The sequence below is a fragment of the Scophthalmus maximus genome, chromosome 17 (assembly GCF_022379125.1).
Source record: "Scophthalmus maximus strain ysfricsl-2021 chromosome 17, ASM2237912v1, whole genome shotgun sequence".
Classification (NCBI taxonomy): Eukaryota; Metazoa; Chordata; class Actinopteri; order Pleuronectiformes; family Scophthalmidae; genus Scophthalmus; species Scophthalmus maximus.
Genome location: NC_061531.1, coordinates 18647202 through 18653865, shown reverse-complemented (window position 1 = coordinate 18653865; position 6664 = coordinate 18647202). Strand labels below are relative to the sequence as shown.

The window sequence follows — 6664 nt, the reverse complement described above, 5'->3', positions numbered from 1 at the left end:
TCACTCCGTCCATCCTCCTCCTCCTCTTCTCCAACCCCCTCCCGCCCTCTCTCCTTTTTCTTTTACCAGCGAGTGATAATGTGACCTTCTGCCAAAGTGCTGGAAACCATGCCACCGTCGCAGCGGGCTCCTCTGTTGCTGCTACTGAAATAGACTCAAACAAGTGCGGGGAGAGGAAGGAGGAAGAGGAAGGGAGGAGGGAGAGGACGAAGGAGGGGAGAAGAGGAGAAGGGGGCCAAAGGGGAGAGAGAGGAGAGAAGAGGAAGGGGGGGGGGGGGGAGAGAAAGACAAACACGGGACAGCTGAAGCTGTGGAACGCGGGATGAGCGGTGACGAGCCAGGGCTGGATGTGGATCGCCAACACAGGTAAACAGATTCACCTTCGTCCTCCGCCCACGTGTGTCACCACCTCGTCTGGTCCCGTCGTTTACCTGCGCGCTGAAACGTGGAATGTGGTTTTTACCACTTTAGGAAAATGAGCGCGATGAAGTGTGAAATGTTTTTTCTGCTTCTTTATACTTGGTTTGGAGGTGTGTGTGTGTGTGTGTGTGGGGGGGGGGTTGTTTTTTTAAAGTAGCATCCCTGTTTCCTCTTCCTCCTCATCCTCCTCGTCGTCATCCTCCTCGTCCTCCTACTCATCCTCATCCTCCTCCTCCTCCTCCTCCTCCTCCTTGTCCTCCTCCTCGTCCTTGTCCTCCTCTTCCTCCTCCTCCTTGTCCTCCTCCTCGTCCTTGTCCTCCTCTTCCTCCTCCTCTTCCTCCTCCTCCTCCTCCTCATCCTCCTCATCCTCCTCATCCTCCTCCTCGTCCTCATCCTCCTCCTCCTCCTCGTCCTCGTCCCCCTTCTCCTCCTCATCCTCCTCGTCCTCCTCCTCGTTGTCCTCATCCTTCTCCTCCTCATCCTCCTCGTCCTCGTCCTCTGTTCTAACTGTCAACAGAGGAATTATCAGAGCGCAGAGGATCGGATCAGGAGCAGGACTGGACAGGATGCTCGTCAGGCAGCGCGCCGTGTTGGGCTGTCGAATAGGTGTGTGTGTGTGTTTGTGTGTGTGTGTGTGTGTGTGTGTGTGTGTGTGTGTGTGTGTTGTGGCTGGAACTGTTGCTTTAACTCGCTGGGGGGGTGTAAGCGGAGCGGATCGATGCGTCATTGTCAACAGTTAGAGCGGGGGGCTCTGATACCTGCTGCCCATCAGACCTGGGACACTGCTTCTGCGCCGGGGGGGGAATTGAACGGCCCCTGGAGAGTGACTCGTCTGGGATGCGAGAGAACGAGAGGGTCCTGGTGATTGTTGAAGGATCCGCTCAGGCACTTGAGCTCCGTGAATACAGAACAGTCTGCAGGTGAAGTGTTGTGCCTCAGACATTCATTTCTCATATCGATGACTTCCCAAAGGTGAAGGACCCTTTTTTTTCTAATTGAGAGAACAAGACAGAAAAGAGCAGAAGAGCAGGACAGAAGAAAAACAACAACCCCTTATTCATATTCACGCCGCCACAACATTTCCTTGTAAAATGTAACAATGTGTCGAGGCGGGTTGTTTATCGGGAGGATGTGAGTGTGGACATGGCTCCGGTGTCACAGAGGTCACGGGCTCCTTCAGTCGATTGGCTCAAATAGGAGCCAATAAGGTGACGCAGTGAGACGGAGAGTCCACCGGGACGTCCCGGGGGCATCAGGCACGAGGTTTTGGCTTCTCAAGAGCCGAAGCACGAGAAACCTCTTTGCTCTCCAACGTTTGATTAATGCGTCCGTCAAAGGATGAAAGGACAGACGGACGTGTCTCGTGCAGCCTGTGGAGGACACAAGAGATGTTATCTCTCTGTGCGTAAATAAACACAAATTATCAATAAGACACAGACGGATAATCTGACTCGTTGCCTGAAGACGAAGGTCCAGTTATGGGACGCGGGGGGGGGGGCGGTTCACATGGCGATTGAAAAGATATGAAGGAAAAATAAAGTTTGCTCCGTGAAGAACTTTTGGTTTTTATGAAACACTGGATGTTTTTTTACGTCCTCCAAGTTGAACACGTCCGCTTGCTCCTCCCCCTCGCCACTTCACAAACTGTCCGTCAGAAGTTACATTGTACTTTGCTGATGCATGTGTTGAAATATGTTCCAGACGTGTAAAAAAGATTATTTGGTGATGCTCCTGAATCGGAGCCAAATCGTTTCCTTACCCCTCTACACCACAAAGCAGCAGTTCAACTTCATGAAGGTCGGAACGTGCGTCTCCTCCAGTGGACGGGAGTCTCAAGAGCGCGTGGTCAGGCAGCTGAAAAATGGCTGTTCATTATGGCATGTCAACCATATCCTGGTTTCAGTAATTGGATGTGTAACGGGATGTATGTGAGGGGCGACGGGAACGCCCATGTGGCGCGCATGCACACACACTCACACACACACACACACACACACACACACACACACACACACACACATACACACACACACACACACACACACACACACACACACACCGACGACCACGACGGGGGGATCTGTTTCTCGCGCCGAGGGAGGAGCTTGATCAATAACACACAGCTGATACTTTCGGTGATTAAGCAGATTTATTTTGTTTTTAACAGATGCTCGACTAATCCGACGCCCCCCCCCCCCTCACACACACACACACACACACACACACACATCTGTACTTCTGTATTTGTGAGGACCCTCGCTGACATAGAACAGTCGCACAAGAGGTGAGGAGGACGTGGGACAAAGTGTCCTCACGTTCAAATTATGTCGTGACTGTTCAAAACAATAAAGGGGGCGGGGGGCTGATTGGTTAAAGATTTCGACTTTGGCCCCGTAAGAGTTCGTTTCCCGCCATTTTAGTCCACTCGTCGCGACTAATCCAGAGACATTTTTAAGCTGCAAATTCCATCTGACCTGTTTAATACACGTATCAGTAGCATGTTCCTCTCACGGGATTACACGCCTCGTCAGCGGATACGTCCAAAACCTCTCCGATCAGCTGCAACCTTCGCGTCTTCAGCGCTCCGTCCCGTCCGTCCTACTCGCAGCCACGTTTTCTTGGTCATTCATCACAAGTCAAACCGAACAGTGTCTCCACAGAGAGCGAGCGGCCCCCGTCGCTCCGCTGCTCATCCCAAATCCCGCTTTTGCCAGCGACGTGATCCGTTTTGTCTGAGCGCTGAAAAATTCATTCCATATCCTCGTAGGACAGACGACAGGGTGACAGGCGGGCAGGGGCGTAGCAACGGGGGCGGGGTGGGGTAGGCAATCGCCTGAGTTGAGAGGGGGGCCCCAAAACAACGGCTGATTATGGGCCCTTGAACGCCCCCCCCTGCAGGTATGAGCTGCCGAGCCTCACTGGGCCACTTCCTGTTGAGGTTTCACAATAAAAGCTGAATGAACTAAATACTTATAATTGACACTTTAACTGCTACGACTCCAGGACGACACAACTGCCCGGAGCGCCAACTAGTGGATTAGGAAGTGAGCAACACACACACACACACACACACACACACACACACACACACACACACACTACAGACCGGAGCGGTGTTTTGTATTATTCGTGCCTTTACTTGTGTAATTAAAAGTCAATGTGTCACACGAACGCAGCAATTGCATCTTCCCCCTTCGCTTTCCCTCTTCTCCTTTTTTTTGGGGGGGGGGGGGGGGGTCTCAGTACTGAATTAATTTAACTTAGTGTATCTTCATGTCGGTTAAATTGCATTTTGTCTCCCCTCTGTTCCTCAAAACGCTGAAGTAGAAAGGATACGGACGCACACACGAGAGGTAACAGCAGGGAAACAGAATCAAAGTTGAAGTTGAACGGAGTAAGTCACTTTGAGGGATGAAGTAACTTTCTTAAAGCATCTATCTATGAAACTTTTGCAGCTGCAAGTTACATAAAAGTAGCTTCGCAGTTTGAAGGGAGGGAGATAGATGAGTACCGCTTATGCACGTCACTCTGCTCCTACATTAATAATTCAAGACTTTGTCGCGAAGGGGAACTCGGTTTCATGTTTTATGAAAAGAGCGGAAGAACCGCGACACGTACGTGCGGTACGTCCTCGCAGATTCCATCCGTCTCTACGAACAAACGTTAAAAACTTGCCGTGATCACATAAAAGCTCAACGCAGACGCACAAAAGTCCGAATCAATATCAAGGCGTGTTCGGCTTCTTGTCATGAAAAGGGTTATTCAAAACGTAATATTCCTCTCCATATTTTCACATTAATGGGACTGTTGGTGTTGTCTATGTGTCTGTGGGAAGTGATGTAATGGCCTTTTTAAAAAAAAATCTAAAACTGTTCTCTGTAGTTGCACGTGAGGCTGCAGTGTCTTAGCGTGCATGTGTGTGTGTGTGTGTGCGTGTGCGTGTTAGCAGCCGTCAGGCAGACTGAAACGACCTCTGGGTTTGTATCCCAGGGTTAGCGGCTGCTTTGTCAGCTGTCCAGCACTTCCACGAACACTTACAGAGCCGATCTGCTTAATCAAATGTTAAAGACATCGGAGTTCACTCACGCCATCTTCAACGTCTCTGCAGACAGGAGGAGGAGGAGGAGGAGGAGGAGGAGGAGGAGGAGGAGGCAGGACAGGACAGGACACGGGGAGGATGGCTGGATGGAGACGAGGGGGAAAGCAGGGATGCGGGGCGACCGGGCATGCTCACGTTTGAGACAACAGTTTGAAATGGATGCTGTGCTGACTGACAGCCAGTCGCGGGCGTCCGAGGCAGTAAAACGTTTAGTGCAGGGGAGGCGACGGAGGTTTCAGGATATCGGAGCAATCTATCCAAGGTCAGGAGAGAGGACGAGGAGTAGTAAATTTCGCTCCAGATCAGGGGATGCTGCATTAGCCCCCCCCCCCCCACCCCACGTGACGCCTTTCCCGCCAAATTTATAGACACCTGACAGGCCCCCCTTTGAAAGGGTCACAGCAGCGACGCATGTTGGGATCCTGCAGGTCCTCGGGCTGCGCTCGTGCGACGCAGCCGATCTGATGAGACATTAAAACCCCCCCCCCGGGCGGGAGAGAAGCCGGGTGAGCCGCGCTTCTCTTTCCCCCCTTGACTTTATGGCTGCGCTCGCGGGCACAGCAGAGGCTCCTGGCCCATTTATATTCATGGCGCAGCGCCGCTTGCACCTCGTCTAACGTCCTGTCCCTGTTGAGAGGGAGAACAGACAGGCCGCGGGGCTGGTGCATCGCCTCTCTCCCCTCGTCATCGCGCTGCCTCTCGTGGATACTGACACCGACGCCGAGTGTTTGTGGACGTGCGGCGCCGCCGGGGCGCGCGCGCAATTTGTAACACGCCTAAATCGATTAGCCCTAATTGCTGTTTCTATTCACGGCTGCATATTCACAATTAGCCCTGAGCGGTGACACGGTGGGAAAGGATGATGGCGGCGATATAACCTCAGAGCTGAGGACCAGCAAAGCGAAAAGGGCGCCCAAAATGGAAAGAGGAGCAGTTGGACGTTGCGTGATGAATTTAAAGAAGTCGGGACAGTAACCTGGGCACTTGTTGCTTAACGTGTTTTTTCTTTTCTGTCACGCGTCTCCTCTCGTCACCTAACAAACACACACCCGGAAGGAGACGCGGCTGGTTCTGATTCTGCATTAAGACGCCCGGCTTCTCCAAAAGGATGAAGAGGAATTGTTTCCCGGAGACTGCAGCAAAAAGGAAAAGAAGAGAAGAAAACAAAAATCAATCCAACCGTCATCTCCAAGGAAAACTATAAAAGCCTGAGTTGTTTACGACGTGCTTCTCCCCTTTGCTTTTACATGTTGAAGATGCCATTAGAGCGACTGGGGCTGAAGAACCACGGCACAAGAGAAAACTGTCAGTAAAGTCAGCTGACTACTTGGGACCAGGACCGGGACACATGTTGCCTTTTCTAACCTAAATTTTTTTCTATTCCATCTTTAGAAAAACTAAATTGGTTTAAAATATGTATATGTTTTAAAACACGTCCGCTCATAATAATAGTTAGACGACACAAAGGGTGGGGGAGGAAAATACAACCCCTCCTTTAAGGTTAGTTTAGTTTGGTTTATCTTTACGTCCCTGAGAGGAAATATATTGTCACTGCAGTTTGAAGCGGCACAGGATTAAAAACAAAGTGGTATGCTCATATGTGGATTAGAGCATGTGTGTGTGTGTGTGCGTGCGTGCGTGCGCGTGTGTGGGTGTGTGTGTCAGGGGTCAGCTGTATGTGTGGGCAGTCAACTGTGAGAGCAGGTTGGTGACAGCTGGACCGGCGGCAGGGGTGGAGGGGGTGGAGGGGGTGGAGGTGGGGCGGGGGCGGGCGGGGGGGGGGTCTGGTTCTGTGGCAGCCACAGTTTCAGCTTAACCACGGTCTTACACTGATCCCTGCTCCAATCAGGACACACACACACACACACACACACACAAGGCCGAGTGCGGAGGCCGCCAAAGCGCATCCGCCGTCCTCCGATGTAAACCCCCCCCCCCACACACACACACACCCTGGTTTAGGTGGCAGGGTCCGAGTAGGAATATTAATATCAGACGACCATGTCGAGGCCCCGTAAGCCTCAGGTAAACATTCATCCATGTGTCATCGCAAAATGGATTACACTCGCAGCACCGTTGTAATCTGCAGCCTCGAAAAGATTATTACCCTCCAAACACTTGCGCACATACAATCTGTGCAATCGG

At 51.8% G+C, this 6664-nt stretch overlaps 1 protein-coding gene across 1 annotated transcript in view; it reads left to right on the top strand.

The window, feature by feature from the left end:
• Positions 1 to 280: 280 nt before the first annotated feature.
• grin2ca (glutamate receptor, ionotropic, N-methyl D-aspartate 2Ca) overlaps positions 281 to 6664 on the top strand; it is a 46629-nt gene continuing 40245 nt past the window's right edge. Inside the window, exon 1 of the mRNA XM_035616523.2 lies at positions 281 to 366. The gene's annotated coding sequence lies outside the window, so the exon portion shown is untranslated. The remainder of the gene's footprint in view (positions 367 to 6664) is intronic.